General features: G+C 45.4%; 1 protein-coding gene across 3 annotated transcripts in view; it reads right to left on the bottom strand.

Moving 5' to 3' along the window:
* TRAF3IP2 (TRAF3 interacting protein 2) overlaps window positions 1-5,172 on the bottom strand; it is a 40,043-nt gene extending 34,871 nt beyond the window's left edge. For 2 of the 3 annotated variants that reach the window (XM_019646340.1, XM_019646341.1), the window contains exon 1: window positions 4,808-5,169. The gene's annotated coding sequence lies outside the window, so the exon portion shown is untranslated. Of the gene's footprint in view, window positions 1-4,807 lie in introns of all 3 variants that reach the window. The other variant, XR_002124482.1, reaches the window with a different exon arrangement.
* Window positions 5,173-18,265: the final 13,093 nt, after the last annotated feature.

Here is an 18,265-nt window from a genome sequence, read left to right as displayed (position 1 = left end):
TGTTTTTAAACACCACTTTAAAAATATAAAAACCATTCTTAACAATATGCCGGTGCAAAAGTGACCATGTGCCACCTTTGGCCCGAGGGTTGTAGTTTACCAACCTCTGATTATAGATTATGCTGATAAATCAAAATATAACGAAACCTAACGAAATGCATATACTTAGGAAGCCTTACCCTTTGTTAGTAATAATTGTTTATATTTATGTTTACAATGCACCAAATATTGTTTCAAGCGTTTTGTTTGCATGTATTAAGTTATTTCATCCTCACAGCCACCCTATTCGATAGGTACTATTGTCAGCCCCATTTTACAGAAGGGGAAACTGAGGCACAAGGAGGTTAAGTAACTCTCCCAAGGTCACATGGTCAGTAAGTAGCACAGATGGGATTCAAATCCAAGCAGTTCAGCCATTCACCTGACCATTTTGTATCTAGGTTGGGAACATTAACTTATACAGCTATTTGGGGGAGGGGGAAAAGGATGAGGGGGGGGCGGTTGAGCAAGCCCTAGAAGCTTCTGGAATAAATATGTTTTAGAACCATTCTCCTTGGAGCTAAGGAGTCATGGATATAGGCGGCCTGTGTTGTGTAAAGAATCGCCAGGCTGGAAGCCTGTGGTGGGTTGCCTTCATGCCGTGACAACAGAGGATAGGATATGGATGAGATTGCAGAGGCATCTTGATTTGAGAAAGGCACTTGATTGGATCTCATTAAATTTTAATCATAAGCTGAATTCAAAATAAATTGAAAACTGGTTGACAGAGCATAAACAAAGGATGATGATAAATGGTGATACATCTAGAGAGGGGAAATCTTCCAGGGGACGCCTCTGAGGCAAGGACGGATGGGATTTAATGAAGGTGTTATGTCCCTGGAAGAAGACAAATAGCAGAGCAAGAAACAGAGGAAGAGCAGGAGTGAGCAGCCTGAGTAATTAATAAACCACAGGCTCGCTGCTGTTCGCCAACTGCTTGGGTTTTTTAAAGTATTCTTTGGGTCAACGATAGGGTTGAAGGGTCCCAGACACACAGCATGAATATTTCAGGTGGTCATTATAAATAAATATATAAATTTACAGCTAGGAAGATCCTCAGATTCAATTTGAATCAGATACTTTCAATTACAGATTTTCAAGGTCTTAACTTCATCCTCCAGGGAGTAGTTTTTTGGCTTTATTTAGTTTTATGTGTCTAAAAGTTATGGATTTAAAAAAAAAATCTTTAAACTCATTAATGTTCTTTGTTTACTGCCCAAATGCATGCAAACTTTCACAACATCGGTTTGCTTAGTGGAAGTTGGTTTTGAATGAACTGTTTGGCTCAGGGTCAAATTCCGGTGAATAAATACTTCCAAGTTTACTTGCAGAAGTTCCCAGACAGAGCAGTTCTTCCATTTGGTTTGCCAGAGGATTGAAAGCAGTGGTGAGCCCTGGAGACAATGGAGCATGTACTGGCTCTTGTCCATACCCCTGCACAGTACGGCTCAGGTCAGGCCCAAGGCAGCACAGTGTGACCTGACCTGATTTGAAGAAGTCTGCTCTGGGACGTCTCTGAGCAGCTAAACAAGGAGGAGATGGACTGACGGAAACAGACTGACTAGGCCCCCTTGGAAGTTGGTAATAAACACTCAGAGAACAACCTCACCACAGCCCATGGGTTGTCTGTTTGTTTGTTTGCTTGTTTCAGATAAGATTTTTCTACGCACACATTGGCGATTCTTAATTCAGTCCAGGCCCAGAGCGAAGGAGAGGAAGAGGCAGACGGGAAAAATCAGGAGAGAAAGGAGATGGGGTAGGAAAGAAGAAAGGAGAAGGGATGAGAGAAGCAAGGAAAGTTGAAAAACTTTGAAGGAACTTTTTAAAAATTTGCCCTTCATTGGTGTAGGAGAGGGACTTATTTAAATTGTGACGTTGATGTCGTCCTGGGTGTGAGAAGGCGCAGTTGGAAGGAAAGGGGAAGAACGGATCCAGGTAAAAGGCAAGAGTGTTATAAGTAAGCTGGTGTGCCAGGAAGACATCCCAGAAGAGGAAGGGAGTTCAGACATGGAGGGAGACCTGGTGACCTTGGCATGGGAAGGAAAAACACAGGAACCCTGAGCACGGGGAAACAATGAGGCAGATAAGAGCCAAGTTTCCCTTATCACTGAGTAAGCTGCCAAGATCCCAGCCAGCCTAAATTTGCAGGGTGGAAGGAAGGGGGACCTGTGGGCCGGGGGGCTCCAATCGGTCCCAAATAGCTTGATTTCAGCTGCCTTATCAGGGAACCAAGCCAAACGGGCACAGCTCTTGGGGTCACAAGGTAGATGAAAGTCCACTCTCCTCCCTTGTTTGTAACTTCTCTTCTCCAGGAAGGGCTGCCACACACACACACACACACACACACACACACACACACACACACACACACACACGAAGCTGAGCCGTCAGACATGGAAGCATATGAGGGCTAGTAGGAGCTTAGCTGGGCAAGAGATGCAAACAATGTCAGAGGGGACAGGACAGCCTGGGTCTCATGAACTAAAAATATCTTGGTGACAACAGCACTGGGAAGAAACAAGAGAGGCCCGGGGGAGGGGGGGGGAGCTTCTTGATTCCAAGTCTCAGATACTTTCTCACCAAAGGAAGGATTACAGGATTGTTTTGATAAGGAAATAGGATCAAATATTAGGGGTCATTTCGTGGGACCTGAAAGGAATTTAGAGTTTAATGTGCCTCATCTGTGTTCTTTTCTGCATCAGTTGCCTTCAATTCATATGTGGTTTTTTTTTTAAAGGCTAATTTAAAATTGCCAACAGCAGAAAAGTGATTTGAATTTAAGGATGTTTCTGAGATTTCGATTCTGCGAGGTGTAAAATACATTGAAGACAAACTTCCCCCATAGTCTGTCTTCCTGAGTGCCTGTTACAGGAAGCCTGCAAATATGACTGCCTTCGCCTGGAACTCATCACAGGTGAAACATCTTGAAATTCCTGACCTCTCATCCCAGGGGGACAGAGAGAGCCATCTAAAAGCATAACGAGGACTATACCAGGGCCTCGATAATCCACAGAAACAGCTTGGCAATACCAAAAGTCATGAGTCAGCCCACCCCAATAAGCCAGGGCCTGTTTGAACTATACCGACGGAGAGTAATTGCCCCAAAGAAACAATAACAACAAAAGCAGTGGCTTGGAAAAGGTTAAGGATTCTGTGCGTCTGCCATCTAATAACATGTCCAATCATCGTCATCACCCTTACATGGTATCAGGATGTGCTTCCTTTCACCTCCCATGAAAGCACCCTCCCCAACCCCCACAGTGACTGGTCTGGCTCAGGAGTAATTTCCAGCCTAATGAAACCAGGCTGGAACCAGTCAGTAACACAGCCTCATGGAACCCGGCTTCTCGGCCAGTTCTTTGGCCTGCCTTGACTCTGTGGGCAAGTGCACAGGACAGTACTTACCGTGTAACCCAAACGGGACATGTACTAATTCAAGAAACCCCTGGTTTTTCTCCTAGTTAGCGAGAGCCAATAAAAACACCTACATTCCAAGGAGCTCTCCCCCAGAGCCATTAGGCTGCCTAGCCTCCCCCAGCCTTTCTCCCAGACTACTGGCTTACCTTTTGCCTCGAGAGATGAGTGAAACAGAAATCAGAGCAGCTAATGTGAAAAGATCCTGAGCGCTTAGAGGTGTTTGATAGTTATTGGGAGCGAGGGGGTAGGAAAAAGACTAAGAAACAAAGTCCTTTTCCGCCAGGGACTAACCATCTAGTAACAGAAGGTAAAATTAATACATTTGAAAAAAATCAATAAAAAATAACAAGTCTTCCAAAGACTTGGGTGCATTACGGCACCCCTTTGGGACCCCTGTTACCCTAACTTTATTTTGTTAGAAGGGAATTTAGACAAAATCATGTTAGTTCACTACCCCTGCCTCTCACCCCCACACATTTTATTGATGAAAAAATCCAGGACTCGGGAAACTAAAGTGAATTGCCTAAGTCTCAGAGTCAGCGAGAAGGGGAGTGAGAACTTGAAACCAAGTTTCTTGTCCTCTTTATTTATTTATTTTTTATTAATCATTCGGTCTCATTTTGTTTTCTGCTCTTTAAAAATATCCCCCTATTCTAAAAGACCATCTTGAACTTGAAAGTCACATGAAGCTTGATCAGCTTCTAAGATAAAGTAATAACATTTTTCCCTTGTTTTCCCTAAAGGCTCTGTCCAATGCCAGCAAATGTCTGGGTTGCTTGGAGGGGAGGAGGGCTGCGGGAGAGGGACTGAGAAGACAGCCTAGTCTAGAGCCAGCACAGAGCCGAGCTGATCTTCCGGGCCCAAGAATGTGGTGTTGATTTTTTCCGAGCATGAAACAGGGATCAAGAAAACTTGGGAGTTCGCCTTCCATCTCTGCCACTGACGTGTCCTGGGGCTGGAAGCCAATTTCTTAATCTTTGCCATCCCCAGCACCTTCCTCGGAGAAATGGGGCTTGTATTCTTAACCGAAACTTGTAGAGACACTTAAGTACTCAAACAAATGGTTCCCAGGCAGCTCCGAACCGTACCCGATGTGTACTCCAAGAGTTAATCTCGGCTCGCTGGTCTGAAATACTAAACCACCAACACTTTTCTCACTTTTCAGAAACTTAACTGTCATTTTCTCAGTCTGCGTCGGTCTCTAACATGTTCAAGTTAAAGGTGCAGAGAGGGAGGTGGGGGAAAGTCAGGCAAAACATTTCAGTGAGTGAGAAAACAAGAATGTTTTGAAAATGGGCCATTGGTTAAGAAGTAAAGCTAGGCAGGCTAAGTTAAGTCTAAAACAACTTACCGTAGAACCACTAACAGGCAGACCAGGCCACAGGGTGGGCACGCGCTCTCTCTCCCGTGTCACTCCACCTTGGGTCGCTCGGCTGCCCTCCACCCTCTCCAGGCCCAGGTAAGCAGTACAACAAACAGGCTCCGAAGCAGGAAGTGGAAGTTATATGCAAATTTCTACTGAGGCTAGGAAGCCTCGGCTCAGAAATCTCCCTGTGGGCAGTGTGAATCAACAGCCGAGAAGTCACTTTATTTCTTAAAACAGAAACCTCCTTCAATTCACTAGAAAAGGCTACTGACCAATTAGGCTGCATTTTTGTCCCCCCAACCACCCAGCTAAATAACTGCCGAGGAATGTACCCCCTGGCCCTCAGCGTTATCGCAGCTCCCTAGCCTGAGCGGTGCCTGGGGAGGGGATTGGATGTGGGGTTAAGATTGGTTATTTGTTAGCAGCTCCAAAGGAGAAGACTGGGGGTAGATAGTGGCATATAAAGTAATAGTTTCTTAATATTTCTAACTGTTGAAAACACCAGCATTTACTGCCCTTAACCCATTCCCCTGTGAGCACGTACACGTAAATACACACACACACACACACATAACCCCCCCCACACACACACACACACTCACACTCACATACACACACACACACACACACACACACCCTCCTCTGGCTGTTTTTTTCATGACCTCAAGTTTATTTTCTCCCCCTCCCTTCTTGTTCAATCAGTAGCCTAAAAATGTATTGCTGAAGGAGATCTGGAGACAGGATGACTGGGGCAGCAGAGTGTGATGAGGGCTGTGGTGCCCGGAGCTCTGCAGTCAGAGGGACCTGGGTGTGAGCTCAGTTTTGCCACTGGCCAGCTGGACACCACATCTTGGTCCTAGTAGGCACACACTGTGCTCCTGGGGCTGGCCTTGCCTGCCTGTTGAAGAGGCCCGAGGGTCAGCCCACTCGGCAGGCTGGCTCTCCACCCTTGGGCAGGGGACAGTTCCCAGAGCATCCCCAGCCAGAGTGCCAGGTTCTGCTCAAGCGAGCCATGTGAAGCGGGTTGCTCTACATTCTACAAGCAGAGTGAATGTGGCTTTTTTTTTTAATATATAATTTCTTTTTAACTTTATTGGGGAACAGTGTGTTTTTCTCAGGACCCATCAGCTCCAAGTCAAGTTGTTGTCCTTTAATCTTAGTTGCGGGAGGGGGCGCAGCCCGCCATCCCATGTGGGAGTCGAACCGGCAGCCTTGTTGTTAAGAGCTTGTGCTCTAACCAACTGAGCCATCCGGCCGGCCCTCGGCTTGTTTTTAAAACAGCATATATAGGTTGTACACGTTTTGGTATATCCTTACAATGGAATACTACACAGCTGTTAAAAACTATAGATATTTATTTCTAAATATATTTATTTCTACATACTAATATGGAAAAGTAGATATTGTTTATTGAAAAACATGATCTCCTTTTTTGCCAATATATACAAAGATAAACAAACATACATATATAGATACATAGATAGATTTATGTGTGTTTACCACTGGTCCCAGCAACTAGCACACTATTCAGAACATGGTAGGCAACTGCTATATATATATCTGTCAAATGCCCCAAAATGACAGAAATTTCTGGAAGAATGCATGCCATATCATTAAGTGGTTGTTACCTCCACTGAAGAGGTTGAGGGGAATGAATCAGAATGGATGACTTTTATACGATACACACATATGAGCTCTTTGACTTTTTTTTCTCCCCACAACAAGCATAGAGTACTTTATTCATTAAAAATAATAAAGGTATTTTGTTTAAATAGTAAACAAATTACCTTGGCCATGGACTTTCTGCCTCAAAATTATTATTATAATAATCTTTTTTTAGGGTAGGGTGTTTGGTACCAGGATACTTTGGGGGTGAGGGGATGAGAACAGAAAAGAGAAGAATAGCAAGGGGACGGGCTGGCTGAGTGGCGCGTTGGTTAAGAGCTGGCTTGGAACACCAGCTCTGAGCAGCAGAACCCCCATTCAGATCCCACATATGAGGGCCAGTGACACTGCCCTCTACAGCTAAGATGGTGAACAACAGCTCAAGCTGGAGCTGGGCTGCCTTGAGTCCCTGGTGGTGACATAGGCTGCAGCCCCTGCTGCAGTGGGCTGCCATAAGCTACCGTGAGTAGCCGGCAGCCAGCGTGAGCGGCCAGCAGCCGCCGTGAGTGGTTGTCCAGAGGCCGGTGACCAATCTGCCTCAGTCGGGAAGAGCGCAATGATCACAATACCAACATGGGCCAGTGAAGCAACATCCTCCACAACTAGACTGAAGAACAAAAGGACAGCAACTTGTCTCTTCCCCTTCCCCAATTCCCCAATAAAATCTTTAAATAAATAAATAAATAAATAAGAATAGCAAGGGGGAGGAAACAAAAGGGAGAGCAACGAAAAGGGTGGGATGAAAAATATTTTTCATTTATTTTAGATAACCTTAAATGGATTGGGGAAAGCCTGGAAGATGCTTCTGTCAAGTACTGCCTTTGGAACACAATCCATCAGGAAGAACAAGGGGAAATTTTTTTTCCCTTTCTCCTACCATTCCCCCAGGTATAAGAGGCCTAAGGGTCCTATAGGAAGAATACCAAGTGCTGAAGTATTACTTTCAATTGCAGTTAGCTGAGCCTTCCTCCTATCTCAACTTATCCTAAGCAGAAAAGCAGGCACTTGGGGGAATGAGTTAATGGTTTCCCTTTGCTGAGGCCCCTACTGAAAAACAGTGTAGGGATATAAACTGTTTAAGAGAGGGCGTCCTCAACATGAGAAATTTCAGTTGGAACATGCCCGAGGGAGTTACAGTGAAATATGATTACAGTGGAAGTGTCAGATAGTCTGGGAAACGGACACTTCTGGCCCCCAGAAGTTCCCACTGGGAGCTAGTTTTCAGGCCCACACACATACTCTTTTAGCTGCCATCACAGGAAGGGAACTCTTCACTGACAACCTATTATACACTATCTGTTACCACGCTTAATCCTCCAGGTAGTCCCATGAGCTGCACTTACTGTCATTCTCACTTTACCTTTGAGGAATCCCAGGCTCAGAGACATTGAGTAACTTCCCCAAGGTCACACAGCCAGACTGTGGAGAAGGATTCCAGAACTGTCTCACTTCCAGGTGGCTAATGCTTCTCCTCGCCCCATTGCCCTCTTGTAGCCTGTTCTTGCTACATGTTTGGGTGGAACACAGGTAACTTTGTTTCTTTGCACAACTCTTGACAAGTTCAAGTGGGGGAAAAAAAGTTTAGGCAATAAAAGGGTAGGGCTGAGACTGTGCCAGTTGCCATGGTGCTGTATTTATATGGTGATGGCTGCTGTATAAATAATAGGTAAAGTAGTCAAGATGTAGGTCAGCTCTCTTCCTCCAGTTAAAAGTCTAGGAAGGGAGCATTTGTGTCTGCCAGATTCTAGAGTTTGTTCAGTATTCTTGCAAAAGGCATAATTAGATAAAGGTCAGCTCTTCCCATCTCTGTAAACAAAACAAAACAAAATAAAAAACAATTTGGATCTAATGCTCAGACACTCTTCATTCCCCAGCACTATTCTATGAAAAAAAAGGGGGGGAAAGGAAGATTCATTCCTTGGACAAGCCTTGATTTTCCATTTTTAAATGCGATGACTTTAAGTGCTGAAAGGACAGAACAAAACTATGACACATCATGAGGAAGAGAACACTCCCCGTCATGCACTGTGCTGATAATGGGCCTTGTTCAAGGGGTCCCCAGCACTCCAACACCATTAAATAACTCCCCACAACTTCTTATAGTGGAATCACTGTGGGGACAGAGGCAGGAAGAGAGGAAACGCCCAGGCTCCTAGTGCCTGGTCCTGCCCTTCCTGGTTACTTCAGTACCACAGCCTTCAGTGAGAGCTTGACTAATAAGCATACAGGCTGAAAGATTCTTTCTTTCTTTATTTCTTTTTTTTTTTTTAGAGATTTTTATTGGAGAATTGCGGGAAGGGGAACAGACAAGTTGCTGTCCTTTGGTTCTTCAGTCTAGTTGTGGAGGACGTTGCTTCACTGGTCCAAGTTGGCACCATCATTGCGCTCTTCCCAGGCGAGGCAGATCAGTCGCCGGCTTCTGGACGGCCGCTCACTGTGCCCGGTGGCTGCTGGCCGCTCACGCTGGCTGCTGGCTACATACGGTAGCCCATGGCAACCCACTGCCACAGGGACTGCAGCCTACGCCGTCGCCGGGGACTCATGGCAGCCCAGCTCCAGGTTGAGCTGTTGTTCAGCATGTTAGCTGTGGAGGGCAGTGTCACTGGCCCTCATATGTGGGATCCGAACCGGGGCCCTCTGGCATCCCAAGCGAGTTCTTAACCATCGCGCCACTCGGCCGGCCCCCAAGCCAGCTCTTAACCAATGCGCCACTCGGCCAGCCCGGCTGAAAGATTCTTAACATGCTCTTGTGTCTCCCTCAGAAGCAAAAACTGGAGATCCAGGAAGCTCCCAACCAACTAGCCGCTGGACAAGCTGAGAGCTGCCGATGTCTTCCCCACTGTTTTGGTGCACTGCTTCGAGCCCAGAGGGGCTGCCAGAGCCAGGCAGAAGCTAGAACCCATCACCACCCTCCCCAACCCCTGGCAAGTTCAGGTCTGGAACTGTTTCCGGTTCTGTCAGCAGATTCAAGCAGGACCTAAAGAATCTAACCAAGAGGTCCTGGTAACATAGACTCTCACAAGGAAAGGGTTAGCTCTCAATCTTTTTCCTCCCAAGAGGTTACTTGACTACAGTATAGATTTACTCAGCTCCTTCCTCTACCAAGGGACTGTTGAGAACAGCAACATCATCACCTGGCATGCCATTCACCTAGGGCATTGGGTGTGTCTATTCACCTTACATTTGCATACTGAAAGGGGAGCTCTCCAAAGTTCTGAGAAAATCCAAAGGTTATCTGCTCCAAGGTGATTCCCGTCATGATCGACTGGACCCCAAGTTGCTGGCAGCTTCTCTTGTTAAAAAATGGTAAAGTTCTAACACTGGGAACCTCATTACTACCACCCCAATAATCATAGCTAACCTTCAGATAGTGCTTATTAAGTGCCAGCGGTGTGCTAACTTTGCATGCATAAACTCATTTAATGTTCACAATAACTCTATGAGGTAGGTACTATAAGATTAAGATTAGCTACCATTTATTGAGTATCTACTATGTGCCAAGTGATTTTCATTATTTGTATAAGGAAGTAGAGAGAAATTCACCAGAACTCCAGATAGCTGCTTCCTGAGAGAGAAAAGCAGATAGAGACCAGACTCTGCTTCCTGTGGGGGCTGAATACAGCAGGGCAAGTCAGAAGAGAGGAATGTTTGGACAGGGACGCTGAGAAAGCGGCATGAGCCCAGCAGAGGCTGAGGAGGAGACACAGCCATGTGGCAATGAGGGCCTTTGTCCTCTGTGGAGCAGTGTGGCAGTGAAAGAGCAGGAGAGATCCCTGTGCCCCTTTGAGAAAATCTATGATAAATAATCTTACATTATTCTCTAAGGTTTCTGTAGTTGGATGTACTCAATTGTTTGACATGTACTCGCACATGGGTGGCTTTAGTTAGGTTACATTTAAAAATTAGGATGGTTATTACAAAACAATAGAAAATAAGTGTTGGCGAGGATGTGGACAAATTGGAACCCTTGTACACTGTTGGAAATTTAAAATGGTGAAGCCCCTATTGAAAACAGTATGGCGGTTCCTCAAAATTGTAAAAATAGAATTACTATATGACCCAGCAATTCCATGTCTGGGTATATACCTAAAAGAATTGAAAACAGGATCTAGAAGAGATATTTGTACACCATGGTCCTATCAGCATTATTCACAATAGGAAAAAGGTGGAAGCAACCTAAGTGTTGGATGCATGACGAGATAAACAAAATGTGGTGGTATGTATTGTACATACAATGTAGTATTATTCAGCCTTAAAAAGGAAGGAAATTCTGACATGTGCTACAACATGGATGTACCTGGAGGACATTATGGTAAGTGAAACAAGCCAGTCATAAAAGGACACATACTGAATAATTTCACTTATGTGAGCTACCTGGCATAGTCAGATTTATAGAGACAGAAATTAGAATGGTGGTTGCCAGGGGCTGGAGGGAGGGAGGAAAGGGGAAGTTAGTGTTTAATGGGGACAGAGTTTCAGTTTCGCAAGATGAAAAGGTTTCTGGAGATGGATGGTGGGGATAGTTGCACAATATATGAATGTACTTAATGCCGTGGAACTGTACACTTAAAAATGGTTAAAACGGCAAATTTTATATTATGTGTATGTCACCACAATTAAAATTTTAAAAAAGTCCCCAAAGCAGCTCGGCACAATAGATTTTATTAACCTCGTTTTACAGATGAGGAACTTAAGACGTAGAGATGTTAGGTAGCTTGCTAGGGCAACATAACTGGGTTTTAAACCAGATTTGAATCCCTAAGAAGGCCACGCCTCTCCCCTGCACCATGCTGCCTGGTACCACTGGAGGGGTGGCAAGGAGGGCAGTGGGCATATGCTGCAACCACACAGATTCATCTCCTTTCTGTGCCCTTTCCCTCCCTCGATTGCCTTTCCTCTGGCTCTGCTTTTCTAGTGTCCTTATTCTCTCCTCTGCCTTTCCTTCATCAAAAGGTGCTCTCAGGAAAAAACCCGATCACTCATTTATACCTAAGTTACATGGTGTGAATTTAAATCAATGTGCTACCTCTCAGAGGGGTGCTTGCATTTTAAGCCTCATCACCCTCTATGAAATGAAAGCCTTTGTTCCATATTAAAGGAATTTCAGGCATCAGGGAGCGAGCAGGGAGGAATTGGAGGGTGGTAGTGGCAGGTCGGGCAAGCATAACCCGAAGACATACATGAAATGGTGGAAACTTTCGGCACAAAGTTAGAAGGGAGATATATTTTACAGACAGACTGATTTTTCAAGGCTCTGCAAAGATGTGAGGTGTGGAAGCCAGGGAGATAAATGGACGGCTCACGGAAACCCTCCCCTTTGGGCAAACCTGGCTGACTGACTTCCAGGCTCCAAAGTCTTGTTTGTCGTGAGAACTGTGCCCATCCCAGAAAAGTGCCTCTAGAAGGTTGATTTCCAGGGGTATCATTTCCCTGGCAATTCTCGATGCCTCTTCTCTTCTTGTCACATTGTGAAATTCCGGAATAAAGCAGCGGGGTGCAGTAGCTGGAGATCTCTGTCCAAAGAACCTGAGCAATCGTCCCTTTGGTGTCAGGAAGGCACTCGACGCACTCACAGACACAGTGCAGTGAACCGAGCCTAAGGCAAAGCACGTGGATGCAAATACCTGTCTTCTGGGTGCTTACACCTGAGACAGAGCGTTCGAGGAGTGGAGAAGACATTATGCCAACAGCATCCAGGCTTAAGAGCCTGGGCTCCGAGTCAGGCTTCTGGTTTGAGTGCCTTACTTCACCTCCTGCCGGGCGTATGACCTTAGGGAAGTTTCTTAACTTCTTTGTACTCTGTACCTTGGTTTCTGAGTCTGGGTAATGGGAATAGGAAGGTATCTCTTTCATGGGTAATCAAGGCTCCCAGTGCTGCCTTGGTGTGAAGGAAATGAAGCCTCTCCCCCAGCACAGAGCCTGGTGAGTGGGGACCAGGGTAGATTTTAGCCCCACTTGCCTCCTCAGCCAGGTGCAAAGTGCACAACTACACACAGCAGCCCTGTGGGACCGTATGAAGATTAGATTAAATGACCTATGTGCAGTATCTGGCATTGTGCTCGATAAATATGAGCTACAATTATAATCATAAATATTAACTACTAATTAAAGGCATAACTCAGTGTACCAAGAATTAGTTATCAGTCACTACTGTAAGGGAAACAGTCAACAAAATAGTAGATAATACAAATATTCATATGTAACTAGATGTATTTTTATGCTAACAATTAAATAAGGGTTAGTGTCTGTTAGAGAATTTACTGCAAATCAGAGACTCTAACCACATGTAAGGATCCAGTTGAGGAAAATCCAAAGGCTGAACCACATACCTCTTGAGGCTTTTGCCTGCCCTGCTCTGCTCTCGGTTCTGGGGACAGACTGACCACTTCTCCTCTCAGACCCCAAGAAAGCGCATGTAGAAAAACACTTGTCTTCACTCTCTAACCTTGCTGCCTTGATGCTCACACCCTCCTGGCAGAAGAAAAAAATTATATATTCTCTTAATTTAAAAGATCTTCCCTTTTAGCTTTGCCTGGTTGGCAGAATGCATATAGAAGTAAGAGGAAGCCAAAACAGTGATGCTATCTATAAGAAAGATGTTCTTAAAATTGCATCTTATAAACAATAAGGCCAGGAAATTCTACTGTGTGCCAGACAAAGACCAGTTCGGAGCCCTCAAAGGCAGTGCTTCTCAGATTTTGCTACATAGTAGAATCACCTGAGAGCTCTGGCAGTGAGCTACAAGCACTATCAAGTTTCCTAAGTAATCCCAGTGTACAGCCAAAGTTGCAGACTGATGCTCTAAAACATGTCTTATCAAACTTTAGTGTACATGCAAACTGCCAGGGGATCTTTAAAAAGACAGAGTCCCAAGGCCTGAGATTCTGCATTTTAACAAGCTCCCAGGTGCTACTGATGCTACTCTTCTGTGGACCACTATTTGAGTAGCAGGAGTCTAAAGCATAGATCCCGAGGGTGGTATTGCTATTCTGAGGACCCTCAGCTTTGCCTGCCTTGGGGAATTTCTCACTGGAGTTATCTTTCTCCTGATGCCCTGATCTTGTCATTTTCGGAGCCTATACTAATATCGCTTACGTTATTCTGGGTATGGAAAACCAGTCTCCCTTGATGCCTGGGGAAAATCCCCAAATTCCTGCTCTCTCATTATGCAGATCACTTTAGTTCTCCTTCCAGACTATGCAGGGAGGCGGGCCTTTGGTAATAACCAAACAGGTGTTTTCCTAAACAGCCAAGTCATTCTCCTTCTGCTTCGCCCCGCCCCCCATCCTACACCTCTAGAATTCAGACACATAGCTACAGTGATATATTTTTTGTATCAATTGTTTTCCTTCCCTGTTATATCAGCAAAGACTGAGACTTAGTGATAAGGGCCCTGATGCAGAGGGGAACAACCTACACAGAGCAGAGATGGGGGATGAGAACTAGACAGCAAGTGCAGAAGAGGGGCCAGACCCAGGTTAATCCCGTAGTCACACGGGCTGTTAGCTCCAGACCCCTAGTGAAGAGAAACACAAGACTTTCCGCAGTACCAAAATGATACTGAACCTTTCACAGCTTGTTGTATAATAGTGTAACTGGAGAGTATGAAAACTATACCTGATTCTTCCTACAGAGTGTGGGTTTAGGCACTATCAACAAATCTTTTGTTGCTTCAACTCTTTATTTTTTAAAAAATTTATTGGGGAATAGCCATGGTCATTGGTTACACATTGGTTACACATTACTTTCATGTTACAATGGCATAGTTGACTCCTTTAGGGAGGGCGCAGCCCACAGTGACCCATGCCAGGATCGAACTGGCAACCTTGGTGCCATCAGCACCACACTCTAACCAACTGAGCTAACTGGCCACCCTCAAGTCCTGATTAAAGAAATCTCTCCTATGTTTCTGTAGATGGATCTCTAGGCAGAAGTGACCCTAGCTGACTATCTTACAGAATCAAGGTTCTGATACCCATGATGGCCTTACTGAGGCCAATGGCACTTTACAAGATACTGTCGCAGTGAGGGGTGGCTCTGTCTGAGCAAGTTCACATTCCAAGGCCTGCTCCATATCGCTCAGGGCGGGCCTGCCCCAGAGGGCCTCGTTTGGGGATGGGTCCTCATAATGATGGGAAGTTAGATCTAATCTAAGCTGCCCAGTGTCCCCCAGCTCTCTGCCACTCAGAGTTCTGTTTCATAGGCTGTGCATTCTGCCAAAATATGTCTCCGAGAGGGTGAGTCTCATTTTCCGGTCTGCTGGAACATTCACTAAGCAGGGCTTTACTGCTCAGCGGATGATGCTGCCCTTCCCCTCACAGGGTTCTGGTTTTCCTGCTCAAAGGCATGGTGCTCTCAGGATAACCCAGAAAGCCCAAGTCCTCTGTTGTCTACAATCTCCTTTCCTTTAATATCGACTCCAAGTGGCTGTGGCCCCGCCTCATTTCCTGTAGGGTTTCTGAAGGGTTTCACAGCCATCTTGCACTCTGAATTTCTGCCCACATTGAACATTTTCCTCCACATTGAAGAGCCCCACCTCCACCTTGCTGACTCTCCTATTCTCTATATTTGCTCAAAGGGCCACTATCACAACTCCTTTGCTCATAACAGATCTTAGCTGAAGGTTTAGGGTCAATGTAGGGCAATAACAGCACAGGGTAGACCAAGAAAGCAATTCAAAATCAACTATGAGGCATGCTGGCTTCTTCACTGGCCATCTTTGCCTGGTGAACATCTCATTGGTCATCTTTCACCTTAGGATCCCCAGACCTTGGTGGTGCAAAACTTGGCCCCTCTCTCCAAGGACTTCTTCTCTCCCTCCTTTCAGAGCCCTAGACTCCTATCTCAGCACCACCCAGGGAAGACAAGAGTCTTGCCATTCTCTCAGGCAGCACCATCTAGTTCCTTTCATTGCTGGTAAGTTTCTCCCTCCTGACCATTGCAACGGATCTCACCTTCACAGCCAACCATGTCCCTTCAAGGTCATTCCATAAACAGCAAACATCTGCCACCAAGATCAGTACTGTTCCCTACATGCCAAAAGCGACCATCATTATACGTTTTTTTTGTTGTTTTGTTTTTTTAAAGATTTTTATTGGGGAATTGGGGGAAGGGGAACAGACAAGTTGATGTCGTTTTGTTCTTCAGTCTGGTTGTGGAGGACGTTGCTTCACTGGCCCAAGTTGGCACCATCATTGCGCTCTTCCCGGGCAAGGCAGATCAGTTGCCGGCTTCTGGACGGCCGCTCACTGCAGCTGCTGGCCGCTCACGCTGGCTGCTCACGCTGGCTGCTGGCTACACACAGTAGCCCATGGCAACCCACTGCCACAGGGTCTGCAGCCTACGCCATCGCCGGCGACTCATGGCAGCCCAGCTCCAGGTTGAGCTGTTGTTCAGCATCTTAGCTGTAGAGGGCAGTGTCACTGGCCCTCATATGTGGGATCCGAACCGGGGCCCTCTGGCATCCCAAGCCAGTTCTTAACCATCGTGCTACTCGGCCGGCCCCATTATACGTTTTTGAAATGGTTATTTTTCTGTTACATCAGAAATTTTAGGAATATTACGATGAAATTAGGAAACAGTTTGGGAGTCCTTAAAAGGTTAAACATATGATCCAGCAATTCTTTACTCTTCGGTATATACCCAGAAGAATTGAAAGCAGGAGCTTGAACAGATATTTGTACACCCATGTTTACTGCAGCACTACTTACAGTAGTCAAAAGGTGAAAATAACCCAAATGTCCACCAGTAGATGAATAAATAAACAAAACGTGGTCTATCCATAAAGCAGAATATTATACAGCCTTAAGAAGGAATGAAGTGCTGACAACATGCCACAATATGAACAAACCTTGAAAACATTATGCTAAGTGAAATAAGCCAAAACGTAAAAGAACAAATATTATACAATTCCACTTATATGAGGTCAAATTTATAGAGACAGAAAGCAGAAGAAAGGTTATCAGGGGCTGGGAGAGGAAAGAATGGGGAGCTACTGTTTAATGGGTGCAGGGTTCCTGTTTGGGATGATGAAAACATTCTGGAAATGGATAGTGGTGATGGTTACACAACAATGTGAATATACTTAATGCCACTGAATTACACATATCCTTGGAAATGGTTAAAATGGTAAATTTTATGTTATGTATATCTTAGCACAATAAAAACAATTGAGAGTCTTGGCTCTTTCATCTTCTATACCCCCAGGCGAGACCCTTCTCCCGTGCAAGCCCCTGGAGAGCTGTAGAGGGGACAGGTGAGGGCTGAGGGCAGGCTGAGCTGGTTATTACGGCACATCTGTGTCTCTAAAGCAGGAGGGGCTGTTTTTTCATATTCTGCTTCTCTTTGGGACTCAGCATCAACACTTGGCTCTCAGGTAAGCCTTCCCTCTAAAGATCCCAAATGTTTTTTGCTGTTTTCAGTTTTCACCTGTCTTTTGATTGGGTGGAAGCCAGCTCCCTCCCTGGAATTAATATTCACAACAAGCAGTGAGCGATTAATTTAACCAGTTGAAATTTATTGTGCACTCGCCTTAACTCAAAGCTGGCTTCTGCTGGGTGTTTATTTTTCACTGTTGATGCATTGCACATGACAGCCCTAAGCATCTGAATTTAAAGCACACCATTGTACAGAATTCCTGCTGCCCACCCCTTCCTCTCGCCTGACACCCTGAAATCTACAGAGCTAAATCCACGCCGTGTCTCAGAGAAGGTAATTCTTGATTGCTGGCCTATGGGAACAGTTGGGAGCCTTAAGGCAATTTAAGATTTGGATTTCATGCCCGGCACATGGAGCTGGTGACTCATTTCATTTCAGGGGCTGCAGTCAATAAATTCTGACTCTAGCTTACACGCACATATCCCATCCCACCTCCGGCCATCACAGAAACAACCAGAGTCTGAGCCTGTCTCTCAGACGGAGCATGAAACCCTTTCTGCTGGGTCCATCCTCACTCAGGGTAACACGTGTGCCATCAGGCATTGTGTAGCTCATCCAGCCCCCAACCCCTCTCCTCCCGCCTCACCTCGCTTCATCTCACCCCACTGGCCCTCTCTGCAAAGTGACTGTCTAGAGAGGACTCTAACTGCTGGTGCCTAACAAGGCAGAACAAAGGCCCTCATGCTCACGGAGTTCCATTTGGAGTGCATGACAATTTCAGAGCACAAATGGAAAAAGGGAAAAAAAAAGATGGTTTGAAATCTATAGCTAGCTTTTATCAAACCAGGACTTGTAGCTCTCAGCTGACAATCATCCAGCAGCTAAAACCCACGAGGGACGGTTCTTACTCGCAGCTTCTGGCTGGCTATTAGCTATCAGCAGCCTTCTGACCCTTTTTCTAGGGAAGTAACAGCTGGCAGCTGACAAAGGCGCTGGCAGAGGGGGCAACTTTCGCTTCTCTGGAAGCGGATGGAAGATTGGCAGGAAATAAGGCATTTAAAATATGACGATTATAAGCATTTTCACTTGCCTTTCTTTATTATGCTTTTGGATTCCGGCTCTGATTGCTAAAATGTATTATGTGCTAAGGAGTTTTGATGACATTTTTTTTTTTTTTTGTAAAGTAGATGTCCCAACTGTTTCCCTGTCACTAACATCAACCCAGATAAAGGTGCATTCAATGAGTGTTGTCTACTTAGCTGTCTTTAAAATAATTGTTAATAAACAAAGATGGGAGACTAATGGCCATGAGATTATAGCAGTTTAAGTGTGGTGCTGCCACAGGTGGGGAGAAGTGAAATTGGGATCAAGTGAAGTATATAGATGAATTAACTAGCAGTG

This window comes from Hipposideros armiger, unplaced genomic scaffold (assembly GCF_001890085.2).
Source record: "Hipposideros armiger isolate ML-2016 unplaced genomic scaffold, ASM189008v1 scaffold_101, whole genome shotgun sequence".
Taxonomy (NCBI): domain Eukaryota; kingdom Metazoa; phylum Chordata; class Mammalia; order Chiroptera; family Hipposideridae; genus Hipposideros; species Hipposideros armiger.
This window is presented reverse-complemented; position numbering and strand designations above follow the sequence as displayed.